This window comes from Staurois parvus, unplaced genomic scaffold, assembly GCF_062004578.1.
Source record: "Staurois parvus isolate SC_StPar_1 unplaced genomic scaffold, SC_StPar_1.0 ptg001376l, whole genome shotgun sequence".
NCBI lineage: Eukaryota > Metazoa > Chordata > Amphibia > Anura > Ranidae > Staurois > Staurois parvus.
In genome coordinates this window covers 404,855-420,357 of record NW_028319172.1, presented here as the reverse complement: position 1 = coordinate 420,357, position 15,503 = coordinate 404,855, and the positions used below count along the sequence as shown (strand labels likewise).

Below are 15,503 nucleotides of genomic sequence, written 5' to 3'. Positions count from 1 at the left end.
TGGGGTTATAGTAGGGTGACAGAGGGGTAATGTAGGGTTATAGAAGGGTGACAGAGGGGTAATAGTAGGGTGACAGTGGGGTAATGTGGGGTTATAGTAGGGTGACAGAGGGGTAATGTAGGGTTATAGTAGGGTGACAGAGGGGTAATAGTAGGGTGACAGTGGGGTAATGTAGGGTTATAGTAGGGTGACAGAGGGGTAATGTAGGGTTATAGTAGGGTGACAGAGGGGTAATGTAGGGTTATAGTAGGGTGACAGAGGGGTAATGTGGGGTTATAGTAGGGTGACAGAGGGGTAATGTAGGGTTATAGTAGGGTGACAGAGGGGTAATGTAGGGTTATAGTAGGGTGACAGAGGGGTAATGTAGGGTTATAGTAGGGTGACAGAGGGGTAATGTGGGGTTATAGTAGGGTGACAGAGGGGTAATGTGGGGTTATAGTAGGGTGACAGAGGGGTAATGTGGGGTTATAGTAGGGTGACAGAGGGGTAATGTGGGGTTATAGTAGGGTGACAGAGGGGTAATGTGGGGTTATAGTAGGGTGACAGAGGGGTAATGTGGGGTTATAGTAGGGTGACAGAGGGGTAATGTGTGGTTATAGTAGGGTGACAGAGGGGTAATGTGAGGTTATAGTAGGGTGACAGAGGGGTAATGTGGGGTTATAGTAGGGTGACAGAGGGGTAATGTGGGGTTATAGTAGGGTGACAGAGGGGTAATGTGGGGTTATAGTAGGGTGACAGAGCGGTAATGTGAGGTTATAGTAGGGTGACAGAGCGGTACTATAGGGTTAAGGTACAGTAAGAGGTAGATAATATAGATGTTTTTTAGGGTGACAGAGGGGTAATGTAGCATCATAGTAGGGAGACGGTGTGGTAATGTTGAGTTATACTGTAATAGAGTGACAGAGGGGTAATAGAGGGTTAAAATTGGGTGAAAGAGATGTAATAAAGGATTATAGTAGGATGAAAGGGGTTTATGTATGATGAGAGTGGATCATGTAGGGTTATAGTAAGATGTCAGAGGGAAAATACAGGGTTATAGTAGGGTAAGAGAGGGGTAATGTAGGGATATAAAAGGATGACAGTTGGGTAATGCAGGGTGATAGTAGGGAGATAGCAGGTTAATGTAGGGATACAGAAGGATGATAGTAGGGCACATAGAATTATAGTAGGGTGACAATACGGTAATGTACGTTTATGATGGGGGGTCCAGGGGGCTTGTGTAGGGTTATAGGGTGATGATGGGGCAGTTTTGGTTATGATAAGGTGACAGTGATAAAATGTATGGTATTGGGTAGTGGTGAGATAGAATTGGGTAATATAAGGTTTTGTACAGTGACAGTTGAGTAATGTAGTTTTATGGACGGGTAGGGATAAGGTTCGGGTAGTAGTGGGGAAGGGATAAGGTTCGGGTAGTAGTGGGGTAGGGATAAGGTTCGGGTAGTAGTGGGGAAGGGATAAGGTTCGGGTAGTAGTGGGGTAGGGATAAGTTCGGGTAGCAGTGGGGTAGGGATAAGGTTCGGGTAGCAGTGGGGTAGGGATAAGGTTCGGGTAGCAGGGGGGTAGGGATAAGGTTCGGGTAGCAGTGGGGTAGGGATAAGGTTCGGGTAGCAGGGGGGTAGGGATAAGTTTTGGGTAGTAGTGGGGTAGGGATAAGGTTCGGGTAGTAGTGGGGTAGGGATAAGGTTCGGGTAGCAGTGGGGTAGGGATAAGGTTCGGGTAGCAGTGGGGAAGGGATAAGGTTCGGGTAGCAGTGGGGAAGGGAAAATGGTTCGGGTAGTAGTGGGGAAGGGATAAGGTTCGGGTAGTAGTGGGGTAGGGATAAGGTTCGGGTAGCAGTGGGGTAGGGATAAGGTTTGGGTAGTAGTGGGGTAGGGATAAGGTTCGGGTAGTAGTGGGGTAGGGATAAGGTTCGGGTAGCAGTGGGGAAGGGATAAGGTTCGGGTAGCAGTGGGGTAGGGATAAGGTTCGGGTAGCAGTGGGGTAGGGATAAGGTTCGGGTAGCAGTGGGGAAGGGATAAGGTTCGGGTAGCAGTGGGGTAGGGATAAGGTTTGGGTAGCAGTGGGGTAGGGATAAGGTTTGGGTAGCAGTGGGGTAGGGATAAGGTTCGGGTAGCAGTGGGGAAGGGATAAGGTTCGGGTAGTAGTGAGGTAGGGATAAGGTTCGGGTAGCAGTGGGGAAGGGATAAGGTTCGGGTAGCAGGGGGGGTTACATAGGATTAAAGTATGGTTGAAGCGGGGTTACGTAGAATTATTTTAGGGTGGCAGTTGGTTTATATACAGCGTGTTAGCAGGGTATGTAGGGTGGTATTGGGGTGGCAGTTGGTTTATATACAGCGTGTTAGCAGGGTATGTAGGGTGGTATTGGGGTGGCAGTTGGTTTATATACAGCGTGTTAGCAGGGTATGTAGGGTGGTATTGGGGTGGCAGTTGGTTTATAGACAGCGTGTTAGCAGGGTATGTAGGGTGGTATTGGGGTAGCAGTAGGGTACAATGACGTGGGAATGGGGTTATGTAGAATGACGTCGGAGTATCAGCTGGAGTATGGATTGGTGGCGGTGGACACGGCAGTATTATGATTGGATAGCTGTGGGGTTACAGAGCATTATGATAGGATGTCAGCCGGTTTACAAAGGATTAGAGGAGGATGACAATGGGGTTATGTAAAGGCTGGTGGGGTTGTGGGATTACCAGGGATTAGGTTATTTATGTAGAGGGGTTTTTACGAATGATGGTAGAATTATAGTATAGAGTGTTGCAAATGAATGAGGAAAGTCCGAGCTGCTGCTCAGTGGAGAGGTTCTGGTACATTGTCATTGGCTGCAGAGCAACAAGTTACCATATATAATACAAAGGTCACCGTTTCCAAACTTAATGCCAAGAAGAGAAGTTATATAGGTCAGTTAGATAGTCGGGTAGGGTTATAGTAGGGTGACAGAGGGGTAATGTGGGGTTATAGTAGGGTGACAGAGGGGTAATGTAGGGTTATAGTAGGGTGACAGAGGGGTAATAGTAGGGTGACAGTGGGGTAATGTGGGGTTATAGTAGGGTGACAGAGGGGTAATGTGGGGTTATAGTAGGGTGACAGAGGGGTAATGTAGGGTTATAGTAGGGTGACAGTGGGGTAATGTGGGGTTATAGTAGGGTGACAGAGGGGTAATGTAGGGTTATAGTAGGGTGACAGAGGGGTAATAGTAGGGTGACAGTGGGGTAATGTGGGGTTATAGTAGGGTGACAGAGGGGTAATGTAGGGTTATAGTAGGGTGACAGAGGGTAATGTGGGGTAATAGTAGGGTGACAGTGGGGTAATGTGGGGTTATAGTAGGGTGACAGAGGGGTAATGTGGGGTTATAGTAGGGTGACAGAGGGGTAATGTGGGATTATAGTAGGGTGACAGAGGGGTAATGTAGGGTTATAGTAGGGTGACAGAGGGGTAATGTAGGGTTATAGTAGGGTGACAGAGGGGTAATGTAGGGTTATAGTAGGGTGACAGAGGGGTAATGTGGGGTTATAGTAGGGTGACAGAGGGGTAATGTAGGGTTATAGTAGGGTGACAGAGGGGTAATGTAGGGTTATAGTAGGGTGACAGAGGGGTAATGTAGGGTTATAGTAGGGTGACAGAGGGGTAATGTAGGGTTATAGTAGGGTGACAGAGGGGTAATGTAGGGTTATAGTAGGGTGACAGAGGGGTAATGTAGGGTTATAGTAGGGTGACAGAGGGGTAATATTAGGGTGACAGTGGGGTAATGTGGGGTTATAGTAGGGTGACAGAGGGGTAATGTGGGGTTATAGTAGGGTGACAGAGGGGTAATGTAGGGTTATAGTAGGGTGACAGAGGGGTAATGTAGGGTTATAGTAGGGTGACAGAGGGGTAATGTAGGGTTATAGTAGGGTGACAGAGGGGTAATGTAGGGTTATAGTAGGGTGACAGAGGGGTAATGTGGGGTTATAGTAGGGTGACAGTGGGGTAATGTGGGGTTATAGTAGGGTGACAGAGGGGTAATGTGGGGTTATAGTAGGGTGACAGTGGGGTAATGTGGGGTTATAGTAGGGTGACAGTGGGGTAATGTGGGGTTATAGTAGGGTGACAGTGGGGTAATGTGGGGTTATAGTAGGGTGACAGAGGGGTAATGTGGGGTTATAGTAGGGTGACAGAGGGGTAATGTAGGGTTATAGTAGGGTGACAGTGGGGTAATGTAGGGTTATAGTAGGGTGACAGAGGGGTAATAGTAGGGTGACAGTGGGGTAATGTGGGGTTATAGTAGGGTGACAGAGGGGTAATGTAGGGTTATAGTAGGGTGACAGAGGGGTAATAGTAGGGTGACAGTGGGGTAATGTGGGGTTATAGTAGGGTGACAGAGGGGTAATGTAGGGTTATAGTAGGGTGACAGAGGGGTAATAGTAGGGTGACAGTGGGGTAATGTAGGGTTATAGTAGGGTGACAGAGGGGTAATGTAGGGTTATAGTAGGGTGACAGAGGGGTAATGTAGGGTTATAGTAGGGTGACAGAGGGGTAATGTAGGGTTATAGTAGGGTGACAGAGGGGTAATGTAGGGTTATAGTAGGGTGACAGAGGGGTAATGTGGGGTTATAGTAGGGTGACAGAGGGGTAATGTGGGGTTATAGTAGGGTGACAGAGGGGTAATGTGGGGTTATAGTAGGGTGACAGAGGGGTAATGTGGGGTTATAGTAGGGTGACAGAGGGGTAATGTGGGGTTATAGTAGGGTGACAGAGGGGTAATGTGGGGTTATAGTAGGGTGACAGAGGGGTAATGTGTGGTTATAGTAGGGTGACAGAGGGGTAATGTGAGGTTATAGTAGGGTGACAGAGGGGTAATGTGGGGTTATAGTAGGGTGACAGAGGGGTAATGTAGGGTTATAGTAGGGTGACAGAGGGGTAATGTGGGGTTATAGTAGGGTGACAGTGGGGTAATGTGGGGTTATAGTAGGGTGACAGAGGGGTAATGTGGGGTTATAGTAGGGTGACAGTGGGGTAATGTGGGGTTATAGTAGGGTGACAGTGGGGTAATGTGGGGTTATAGTAGGGTGACAGTGGGGTAATGTGGGGTTATAGTAGGGTGACAGAGGGGTAATGTGGGGTTATAGTAGGGTGACAGAGGGGTAATGTAGGGTTATAGTAGGGTGACAGTGGGGTAATGTAGGGTTATAGTAGGGTGACAGTGGGGTAATGTGGGGTTATAGTAGGGTGACAGAGGGGTAATGTAGGGTTATAGTAGGGTGACAGAGGGGTAATAGTAGGGTGACAGTGGGGTAATGTGGGGTTATAGTAGGGTGACAGAGGGGTAATGTAGGGTTATAGTAGGGTGACAGAGGGGTAATAGTAGGGTGACAGTGGGGTAATGTGGGGTTATAGTAGGGTGACAGAGGGGTAATGTGGGGTTATAGTAGGGTGACAGAGGGGTAATGTGGGATTATAGTAGGGTGACAGAGGGGTAATGTGGGGTTATAGTAGGGTGACAGAGGGGTAATGTAGGGTTATAGTAGGGTGACAGTGGGGTAATGTGGGGTTATAGTAGGGTGACAGAGGGGTAATGTAGGGTTATAGAAGGGTGACAGAGGGGTAATAGTAGGGTGACAGTGGGGTAATGTGGGGTTATAGTAGGGTGACAGAGGGGTAATGTAGGGTTATAGTAGGGTGACAGAGGGGTAATAGTAGGGTGACAGTGGGGTAATGTAGGGTTATAGTAGGGTGACAGAGGGGTAATGTAGGGTTATAGTAGGGTGACAGAGGGGTAATGTAGGGTTATAGTAGGGTGACAGAGGGGTAATGTGGGGTTATAGTAGGGTGACAGAGGGGTAATGTAGGGTTATAGTAGGGTGACAGAGGGGTAATGTAGGGTTATAGTAGGGTGACAGAGGGGTAATGTAGGGTTATAGTAGGGTGACAGAGGGGTAATGTGGGGTTATAGTAGGGTGACAGAGGGGTAATGTGGGGTTATAGTAGGGTGACAGAGGGGTAATGTGGGGTTATAGTAGGGTGACAGAGGGGTAATGTGGGGTTATAGTAGGGTGACAGAGGGGTAATGTGGGGTTATAGTAGGGTGACAGTGGGGTAATGTGGGGTTATAGTAGGGTGACAGAGGGGTAATGTGGGGTTATAGTAGGGTGACAGAGGGGTAATGTGGGGTTATAGTAGGGTGACAGAGGGGTAATGTGGGGTTATAGTAGGGTGACAGAGGGGTAATGTGTGGTTATAGTAGGGTGACAGAGGGGTAATGTGAGGTTATAGTAGGGTGACAGAGGGGTAATGTGGGGTTATAGTAGGGTGACAGAGGGGTAATGTGGGGTTATAGTAGGGTGACAGAGGGGTACTATAGGGTTAAGGTACAGTAAGAGGTAGATAATATAGATGTTTTTTAGGGTGACAGAGGGGTAATGTAAGGATATAGTAGGGTGACAGAGGGGTAATGTAGCATCATAGTAGGGAGACGGTGTGGTAATGTTGAGTTATACTGTAATAGAGTGACAGAGGGGTAATAGAGGGTTAAAATTGGGTGAAAGAGATGTAATAAAGGATTATAGTAGGATGAAAGGGGTTTATGTAGGATGAGAGTGGATCATGTAGGGTTATAGTAAGATGTCAGAGGGAAAATACAGGGTTATAGTAGGGTAAGAGAGGGGTAATGTAGGGATATAAAAGGATGACAGTTGGGTAATGCAGGGTGATAGTAGGGAGATAGCAGGTTAATGTAGGGATACAGAAGGATGATAGTGGGGCACATAGAATTATAGTAGGGTGACAATACGGTAATGTACGTTTATGATGGGGGGTCCAGGGGGCTTATGTAGGGTTATAGGGTGATGATGGGGCAGTTTTGGTTATGATAAGGTGACAGTGATAAAATGTATGGTATTGGGTAGTGGTGAGATAGAATTGGGTAATATAAGGTTTTGTACAGTGACAGTTGAGTAATGTAGTTTTATGGACGGGTAGGGATAAGGTTCGGGTAGCAGTGGGGAAGGGATAAGGTTAAGGTAGCAGTGGGGTAGGGATAAGGTTCGGGTAGTAGTGGGGAAGGGATACGTTTTGGGTAGCAGTGGGGTAGGGATAAGGTTCGGGTAGCAGTGGGGTAGGGATAAGGTTCGGGTAGTAGTGGGGAAGGGATAAGGTTCGGGTAGCAGGGGGGGTTACATAGGATTAAAGTATGGTTGAAGCGGGGTTATGTAGAATTATTTTAGGGTGGCAGTTGGTTTATATACGTAGTGTGGCAGCATGTTAGCAGGGTATGTATGGTGGTATTGGGGTGGCAGTTGGTTTATAGACAGCGTGTTAGCAGGGTATGTAGGGTGGTATTGGGGTGGCAGTTGGTTTATATACAGCGTGTTAGCAGGGTATGTAGGGTGGTATTGGGGTGGCAGTTGGTTAAATACAGCGTGTTAGCAGGGTATGTAGGGTGGTATTGGGGTGGCAGTTGGTTTATAGACAGCGTGTTAGCAGGGTACGTAGGGTGGTATTGGGGTAGCAGTAGGGTACAATGACGTGGGAATGGGGTTATGTAGAATGACGTCGGAGTATCAGCTGGAGTATGGATTGGTGGCGGTGGACACGGCAGTATTATGATTGGATAGCTGTGGGGTTACAGAGCATTATGATAGGATGTCAGCCGGTTTACAAAGGATTAGAGGAGGATGACAATGGGGTTATGTAAAGGCTGGTGGGGTTGTGGGATTACCAGGGATTAGGTTATTTATGTAGAGGGGTTTTTACGAATGATGGTAGAATTATAGTATAGAGTGTTGCAAATGAATGAGGAAAGTCCGAGCTGCTGCTCAGTGGAGAGGTTCTGGTACATTGTCATTGGCTGCAGAGCAACAAGTTACCATATATAATACAAAGGTCACCGTTTCCAAACTTAATGCCAAGAACAGAAGTTATATAGGTCAGTTAGATAGTCGGGGAAGGTTATAGTAGAGTGATAGGGGGTAATGTGGGGTTATATTAGGGTGACGGTGGGGTAATGTAGGGTTATAGAAGGGTGACAGTGGGGTAATGTAGGGTCATAGTAGGGTGACAGAGGGGTAATGTGGGGTTATAGTAGGGTGACAGTGGGGTAATGTAGGGTTATAATAGGGTGACGGTGGGGTAATGTAGGGTTATAATAGGGTGACGGTGGGGTAATGTAGGGTTATAATAGGGTGACAGTGGGGTAATGTAGGGTTATAATAGGGTGATGGTGGGGTAATGTAGGGTTATAATAGGGTGACGGTGGAGTAATGTAGGGTTATAGTAGAGTGATAGGGGGTAATGTAGAGTTATATTAGGGTGACAGAGGGGTAATGTGGGGTTATAATAGGGTGACAGTGGGGTAATGTAGGGTTATAATAGGGTGACAGTGGGGTAATGTAGGGTTATAATAGGGTGACAGTGGGGTACTGTAGGGTTATAATAGGGTGACAGTGGAGTAATGTAGAGTTATAGAAGGGTGACAGTGGAGTAATGTAGGGTTATAATAGGGTGACGGTGGGGTAATGTAGGGTTATAATAGGGTGACGGTGGGGTAATGTAGGGTTATAATAGGGTGATGGTGGGGTAATGTAGGGTTATAATAGGGTGACAGTGGAGTGATGTAGGGTTATAGAAGGGTGAAAGGGGTAATGTAGGGTTATAGTAGAGTGATAGGGGGTAATGTAGAGTTATAGAAGGGTGACAGTGGGGTAATGTAGGGTTATAATAGGGTGACAGTGGGGTAATGTAGGGTTATAGAAGGTGACAGTGGTGTAATGTAGGGTTATAGTAGGGTGACAGTGGGGTAATGTAGGATTATAATAGGGTGACAGTGGGGTAATGTAGGGGCATAATAGGGTGACAGTGGGGTAATGTAGGGTTATAATATAGTGACAGTGGAGTAATGTAGGGTTATAATAGGGTGACAGTGGGGTAATGTAGGGTTATAATAGGGTGACAGTGGAGTAATGTAGGGTTATAATAGGGTGACAGTGGGGTAATGTAGAGTTATAGAAGGGTGACAGTGGGGTAATGTAGGGTTATAATATGGTGACAGTGGGGTAATGTGGGGTTATAATAGGGTGACAGTGGGGTCATGTAGGGTCATAATAGGGTGACAGTGAGGAAATGTAGGGTTATAATAGGGTGACAGTGGGGTAATGTGGGGTTACAATAGGGTGACAGTGGGGTAATGTAGGGTTATAATAGGGTGACAGTGGGGTAATGTAGGGTTATACTATGGTGTGAGGAATAATATAGTTATAATAGGGTGACAGTGGGGTAATGTAGAGTTATAGAAGGGTGACAGTGGAGTAATGTAGGGTTATAATAGGGTAACAGTGGGGTAATGTAGGGTTCTAATAGGGTGACAGTGGGGTAAGGTAGGGTTATTACAGGGTATCAGTTGGGTAATGTAGGGTTATACTATGGTGTGAGGAATAATGTGGGGTTATAGTAGGGTGACAGTGGGGTAATATAGAGTTATAGAAGGATGACAGAGGGGTAATGTGGGGTTATAGTAGGGTGACAGTGGGGTAATATAGAGTTATAGAAGGGTGACAGAGGGGTAATGTAAGGTTATAGTAGGGTGACAGTGGGGTAATATAGAGTTATAGTAGGGTGACAGATGGGTAATGTGGGGTTATAATAGGGTGACAGTGGGGTAATGTAGGGTTATAGTAGGGTGACAGTGGGGTAATGTAGGGTTATAATAGGGTGACAGTGGGGTAATGTGGGGTTATAATAGGGTGACAGTGGGGTAATGTGGGATTATAATAGGGTGACAGTGGGGTAATGTGGGGTTATAATAGGGTGACAGTGGGGTAATGTAGGGTTATAATAGGGTGACAGTGGGGTAATGTGGGGTTATAATAGGGTGACAGTGGGGTAATGTGGGGTTATAATAGGGTGACAGTGGGGTAATGTGGGATTATAATAGGATGACAGTGGGGTAATGTGGGGTTATAATAGGGTGACAGTGGGGTAATGTGGGGTTATAATAGGGTGACAGAGGGGTAATGTGGGGTTATAATAGGGTGACAGGGTTAAATGGCAGCATTATGCATCTATTTAAGGGAACTGACAGACAGACTTACAAAGCAATCATCTTCTATAAACTATAACCAATCAACAAGATGTAACTTTTCATCATTCAGAGCAGACAGGCCAGGCAAAGGTGTCATGTCATTACAGTCCATTGGGTCCCATCATATCATTAGATAAAATGGGTAAAAATAAATGAGGTGTGACAGAGGTGTACAGGATTACAGGAACCATTAGGAAGAGGGAATATAAAGCTATGGGGAATATTAGGAAGTGAAAGAGACGTATGGAACCTACAGGGAGCGTATAAGGAGATAGAATTAGAGGATTATATAGGGAATATTAGAAAGAGATAGAAATTTACAGGTATATAGGGAATATTGGGAAGATACAGTATCATATGGGTTCACAGGGGACATCAGGAAGAGCTAGATGTATATAAGAATGGCAAGAAGAGGGATATAAGTATACAGGTAATATTAGGAAGAGACAGAGGGATATGGGAAGGTAGAGAAGTAATAAAAGTATTTGTGTATATAGGAAATATTAGGAAAGGATAAAGGTATATGAGAATGTTGAATAGAGACATAGATATATGAGTATATATGGAATATTAGGAAAAGATATAGGTATTGGAGAATATATGGAATATAGGGATAAAGGTAAAAGAGACTGTTGAGTAGAGGTAAAGGTATAGCTACTCTTCTATATCTAGAAGTGATATAGTCAACTGAATATATATGGAATATTAGGAAAATATTTAGGCATAAGAGTATATATGGAGTATTAGGAAAATATATTGGTACTGGAGTATATCTGGAGTATTAGGAAGAGATACTGTATAGGTATTATATCTGGAGTATTAGGAAGAGATATTGGTACTGGAGTATACCTAGAGTATTAGGAAGAGATACTGTATAGGCATTGGAGTATATATGGAGTATTAGGAAGAGATACTGTATAGGTATTGGAGTATGTCTGAAGTATTAGGAAGAGATACCGGTACTGGAGTATTAAGAAGAGATACTGTATAGGTATTGGGAGTATATCTGGAGTATTAGGAAGAGATACTGTATAGGTATTATGAGCATATCTGGAGTATTAGGAAGAGATATCGGTACTGGAGTATATCTAGAGTATTAGGAAGAGATACTGTATAAGTATTGGAGTATATATGGAATATTAGGAAGAGATACTGTATAGGTATTGGGAGTATATCTGGAGTATTAGGAAGATATACTATATAGGTATTGGGGGTATATCTGGAGTATTAGGAAGAGATATCAGTACTGGAGTATATCTAGAGTATTAGGATGAGATACTGTATAGGTATTGAAGTATATATGAAATATTAGGAAGAAATATAGGTATCGGAGTATATATGGAATATTAGGAAGAGATATAGGTATCGGAGTATATATGGAATATTAGCAAGAAATATAGGTATCGGAGTATATATGGAATACTAGGAAGAGATATAGGTATCGGAGTATATATGGAATACTAGGAAGAGATAAAGGTATCGGAGTATATATGGAATACTAGGAAGAGATATTGGTATCGGAGTATATATGGAATACTAGGAAGAGATATTGGTATCGGAGTATATATGGAATATTGGAAGAGATATAGGTATCGGAGTATATATGGAATACTAGGAAGAGATAAAGGTATCGGAGTATATATGGAATATTAGGAAGAGATATAGGTATCGGAGTATATATGGAATATTAGGAAGAGATATAGGTATCGGAGTATATATGGAATACTAGGAAGAGATATAGGTATCGGAGTATATATGGAATATTAGGAAGAGATAAAGGATTATTAGACTTTAGAGAATTTGAGTTTTTTAGGGAGTGATAGAGGAGCAGAGAATAGGAGGGACATTTGGAACTGATACAGAAATCTGGATTTCTGGAGATATTTGAGAATGGAGATGGGAAATGCAGGTTTAGGTGGAATCGGGGTAGATCAAGGAGTAATGAGATGAAACGATGAAGATGAAAGGGGTACGGAGGGATAAAGCGGAGCTTGGGGGGGGGAGTGTCTGAGAATAATGAGGAGACTCAATGACAGCAGACGTGAGGAAGGACAGCGATGGATGGATGGGGGGATGTTGGAGTGACAGATGGGTGTCGGGGGGATTTATCATATATAATCCAGATGGAAAAGGAACAATATTTAGGGATAATAGGCGAAGGGGATCTCCGATCACAGGGCTGAGGCAGCAGTTGGCAGTTTCTTAATAAAAGAGCGTGGATGGAGGAGAGCAGGTACCTGCTAGGGGGTCTCATGGTGGGTGGAGAGAGGATTAGGGGTGCAGGATAGGGGGGACCAGGGATCGCAGAAGTGGGAGACGCTGGGAACAGACCGAGAGGCTTACCTTTGAGTTACCGCTGCCATGGAGACAGGAGCATCTCTGCGTGTCTCTCCGAGTGTGTCATTTCATAGCACGCTCATACACACACACACACACACACACACACCCCGGGGGGAATGCACACAGCCAGCTGTATGTGAACACAGGGTACATGGAGGGAGGAGGGACAGCAACAGGGCGGAGAAAGGAGGGATGGAGAGAGAAAGAAAGATGTAGGGGCACAGACGGGAGAGAGAGGGGGGGAGAGAGAGAGAGAAGGAAAGAGAGAGAGGACAGAGAGAGAGGAAAGAGAGAGAGAGAGGAAAGAGAGAGAGATAGAGAGAGAAAGAAGGAAAGAGAGAGGAGAGAGAAGAGGGAGAGAGAAGGAAAGAGAGGAGAGAGAAGAGGGGGGGAGAAGGAGAGAGAAGAGGGGGGAGAAGGAGAGAGAAGAGGGAGAGAGAAAGAAAGATGAATGGGCACAGAGGGGAGAGAGAGGGGTGGAGAGGGGGGGGGGAGAGAGGGGGGGAAGGGAAAGAGAGAAAGAGAGAGAAGGAAAGAGAGAGGAGAGAGAAGAGGGAGAGAGAGAAGGAAAGAGAGAGAGGGAGAGAGAAGAGAGGGAAGAGAGAGAGGGGGGAGAGAGAGGAGAGAGAGGGAAGAGAGAGAGGGGGAGGGAGAGAGAAGAGCGGGGGGGGGGGAGAGAAGAGAGAGGGAAGAGAGAGAGAGGATGGAAGGAAAGAGAGAGAAGAGAATGAGAGGGAGAGAAGGAAAGAGAGGGAGCCGAGAGAGGGAAGAGAGGGGGGGAGAGAGGAGAGAGGGAAGAGAGAGAGAGAGGGGGGAGAGAGAGAGGGGAGGGGGGAAGGAAAGAGAGAGAGAAGAGAGAGGGGGGGGGGAAGGAAAGAGAGAGAGAAGAGAGAGGGGAGGGGGAGAGGAGAGAAACAGAAGGGGAGAGAGGAAAGAAAAGAGAGAAGAGAAAGAGATGGAGAGAAGGAAAGAGAGAAAGAGAGAGAGGAAGAGAGAGGGGGAGAGAGAAGAAAAAGTGAGAGGGGAGGGGGAGATAGAAGGGGGGAGAGAGGGCAAGAGAAGAGGTGAGGTGGAGAGAGAGAGAATTAGAGAGTGAGAAAAAAGAGAGAAAGAAGAGGAGAGAGATAAGAGAGAGAGGGACAAAAGAGAGAGGAGGAGAGAGAGCAGAGAGAGAATGGGGGAGATGAGAGAGCAAAAAAAGGGAGAGAGGGGATGAGAGAGGAAGAAAGAGAGCGAGAGAAGAGGAAGAGAGAGTGAGACTAGAGGGGGGACTAGAGAGAAATGAGGAACAAGAGAGAGAATAGAGAGAGTCGGAGATGAGGGGGGGCGGGGAGCAAGAGAAGAGGAGAGAGAAGAGGAAAGAGAGCGAGAGGGAAAAAGAGATAAAGGGGAGAGGAGAGAGAGAAAGAAGAAAGAGATGAACTGAAGGAGACAGAGAAGAGAGAAACAGACCAAGGGAGACCGAGAGAAAAAGAGATGGAGAGAGAGAACAGGAGCACAGATAGATAAAGAGGAAACGAAATGGATACAAATGAGATATATACAGAAGTGAAGTGGGGATGGGAGACAATGAGAGGAAAAAGATTATTATTATTATACAGTATTTATAAAGCGCCGATAGTCCGCTCAGCGCTGTACATTACAATGGGGGACAGAACATGTGACAGTACAGTAACAATACAATGCGATACATGAGGGGTTCGAGGGCCCTGCTCTTTCCAGCTTACAATCTATAAAAAGGAAGGAGAGGGAGATGTAAAGAAAGGTGAGGAGGAGAGGGAGAAACAACAGCAGACAGAGTCAGAGAGGAATTCTATAGACAGACGAGGAGCCTCAGGAGACAGACATGGCACTGAAGGAATAGAAGATGATAGAAAAAACAAAAATGCAGAAAGCAGTGAGCGCAGGCGGTCATGTGTTGGCGATAGGTAATCTGAGGGAACAAAGCTACTTAGAATAGGTGAGGGCACTGGGAGACATGGGCAGATGTGGGGACATGGGAGGATGTGGGAGACATGGGCAGATGTGGGGACATGGGAGGATGTGGGAGACATGGGAAGATGTGGGGACATGGGAGGATGTGGGAGACATGGGAGGATGTGGGAGACATGGGAGGATGTGGGAACATGGGAGGATGTGGAGACATGGGCAGATGTGGGGACATGGGAGGATGTGGGAGACATGGGCAGATGTGGGGACATGGGAGGATGTGGGAGACATGGGAAAATGTGGGGACATGGGAGAATGTGGGGACATGGGAGGATGTGGAGACATGGGCAGATGTGGGGACATGGGAGGATGTGGAGACATGGGCAGATGTGGGGACATGGGAAGATGTGGAGACATGGGCAGATGTGGGGACATGGGAGGATGTGGAGACATGGGCAGATGTGGGAGACATGGGCAGATGTGGGGACATGGGAAGATGTGGGGACATGGGAAGATGTTGGGACATGGGCAGATGTGGTGGCATGGGCAAATGTGGGAGACATGGGGAGATGTGGGGACATGGGCAGATGTGGGGACATGGGCAGATGTGGGAGACATGGGCAGATGTGGGGACATGGGCAGATGTGGGAGACATGGGCAGATGTGGGGACGTGGGGACATGGGCAGATGTGGGGACGTGGGAAGATGTGGGGACGTGGGCAGATGTGGGGACATGGGAGGATGTGGGGACATGGGAGGATGTGGGACATGGGCAGAAGTGGGGACATGGGCAGATGTGGGGACATGGGCAGATGTGGGGACATGGGCAGATGTGGAGACATGGGCGGATGTGGGGACATGGGAGGATGTGGAGACATGGGTGGATGTGGGGACATGGGAAGATGTTGGGACATGGGAGGATGTGGTGGCATGGGCAAATGTGGGAGACATGGGCAGATGTGGGGACGTGGGAAGATGTGGGGACATTGGGTCCAAGCAGGGGCAGACTGACCATTTGGAAACTCGGGCAGTGCCCGAGGGCCCGAGGTCAGTAGGGGGCCCCATGGGATGCCCTTGGTACCTTTTCCATAGGCTTTTTTTAGTTTGAGCAAGGACACAGGGGCCGCATGATCCCCTATTGCCCGGGGGCCCCATGAGTTGTCAGTCTGCCCCTGGGTCCAAGTC

The 15,503-nt window shown here is 46.7% G+C and overlaps 1 protein-coding gene across 1 annotated transcript in view; it reads right to left on the bottom strand.

The window, feature by feature from the left end:
• GPR162 (G protein-coupled receptor 162) overlaps positions 1-12,594 on the bottom strand; it is a 119,841-nt gene extending 107,247 nt beyond the window's left edge. Inside the window, exon 1 of the mRNA XM_089661715.1 lies at positions 12,393-12,594. The gene's annotated coding sequence lies outside the window, so the exon portion shown is untranslated. The remainder of the gene's footprint in view (positions 1-12,392) is intronic.
• Between the last annotated feature and the right edge of the window lie 2,909 nt (positions 12,595-15,503).